Raw genomic sequence first — 2,000 nt, 5'->3', positions numbered from 1 at the left:
ACAGACAGACAGACAGACAGACACACACACACACACACACACACACACACACACACACACACACACACAGACACACAGAGCCTGTTTCTCTGGCTAATACAGCCTTACTACTTTTCTTCTGAGATGTTCCGTAAGCCTCAGGTGCAGAAGTTGTATTGTAGATGGATTAGCTGGGGCCAGGCACCACACTACCATTCATTTTATGAATTTTGATTGGTTGTGGCTTTCTGTAATGGTCTCTATCTATTGCAAAGAAAAGTTTCTTTGTCGGAGGGTGAGAGTTATACTTATTGTGGGAATAAAGGTAAATGTTTAGAATGTAGTTAGGGATTAGATTGGTTTAGTAAATGGTGGTTGTAGGCTCGTTTGTAAGACCTATGACCACATTAGACCCAGCAGTGTGCTAGGTTTTTTCTGTACCAGGCATGCTCTCTCTTCTGGTGAGTGGACCATAAGTCCAATTGGAGAGCTATTTGTTACTGCCAAGATAGGAGTCCCACTGCTGCCCCTTAGGGTTATGCCATGCTGGTCATTATTGTAGGCATCACAGACTGGTAGGTTGTTTCTCTCTTGGAACCTAGTGAGGCACCCTCTGCTGCACATTCTAATAAGACCGGGCTTGGTTTCTCTAAGTCCTGTGTCCAAAGTACATGGTGCTCACAGTAATAGGGACTTCAGCCTCTGGAAGGCAACAGAAAGCAACAGTAACGACCTGTAATGTTGAGGGAGCCTCTTAGATTCTTCTGACCAGCAACTCAGGAGGGGGATTTTCATGCCTGATATTGGGGGTTTTGCTAGTCTATGGCTATTGGGGAGAGCATTGATAGTTCAGATGGGAAAATTTGATTTAAAGTATAAACACACACACACACACACACACACACACACTTACATGTATTAAGAGTAATTTTAGATAACAACACAATTCTTTATGACTTTTCAGACATCCTCATTTCTCTCTCACACCCCCCTCTCCTTTTGTGCTGATCTCCCTCCCTTTCCAGTTAACCACCTCTGTGTTTCTCTCATTTCTTGCTTCATATTCAGTTTTGCCCACTCTATTCCCCTCTCTATTGCTCTTCCTCCACCATGGTCCCTTTTTATTTTCTTGCTTTCTGAGTTACTCCAAGCGATGCATTTGCACCTGAAGATTTGGAACTAGGAACTACAGTCAAGAAAGAACATTCAACATTTGACTACATCACTCAGTATAATCCTTTCCAGTCCTATCCATTTGCCTGAAATTTTATTTTTTCTGTACAGCTGAATAACATTTTATAGTGTCTCTGTACCACATTTTCATTATCCATTCATCAACCGAGAGGCATGTAGGGCATTTCCATTTCTTAGTTATTGTGAAGTAGGGCGTCAGTGGACAAGGCTGAGCAGGTACATATGGCAGAGGATGCTGAGTCCTCTGGGCACATGCCAAGGAGTACCATATGGTAGGTTTATTTTTTAGCTCTTTGAGGCTTTATGATTTCAGTGGCTGGACAAGTGTGCAGTCCCACTGGAAGTGAGTGGGGGTTCCCTTCCCCCACAGCCCTCTAGCATTGCCTTCTGAGATAAGACGAACTCTCAAAGGTGTTTTGATTTACTAGGGATGAACGCTTTGAATTTTTCTTAGCCAGTTTTATTTCTTCTTTTGGGAAATCTCTGTTTACTTTCATAGCCCCGTTTGAATTTTTTTCTTCTTTGTTTTTCAAGTTCTTTATATATTCTGGGTATTCTCTCCAAAGTTATGGGTTTCTTCTTCACCTTTTCCCCCCTTCGGCTGTGTAGGAGCTTTTCAGTTTTATGATGTTCCTCTTGTCATTTTGTCATCTGAATTCTAGGACAAATGGTGTCCTATTCAGGAGGTCCTTTCCCACACCTATGTCATGTAGGATCGAATTACTGCTTATATTTTCTTCTTAGCGTGTCTTAGTTAGGGCTGCTACTACTGTGAAGGGACACCATGACCATGGCAATTCTTAATAAGGAACGTTTTAAATGGAGCT

Source organism: Rattus norvegicus, chromosome 4, assembly GCF_036323735.1.
Source record: "Rattus norvegicus strain BN/NHsdMcwi chromosome 4, GRCr8, whole genome shotgun sequence".
NCBI lineage: Eukaryota > Metazoa > Chordata > Mammalia > Rodentia > Muridae > Rattus > Rattus norvegicus.
Note: the sequence above shows the minus strand (reverse complement) of the source record.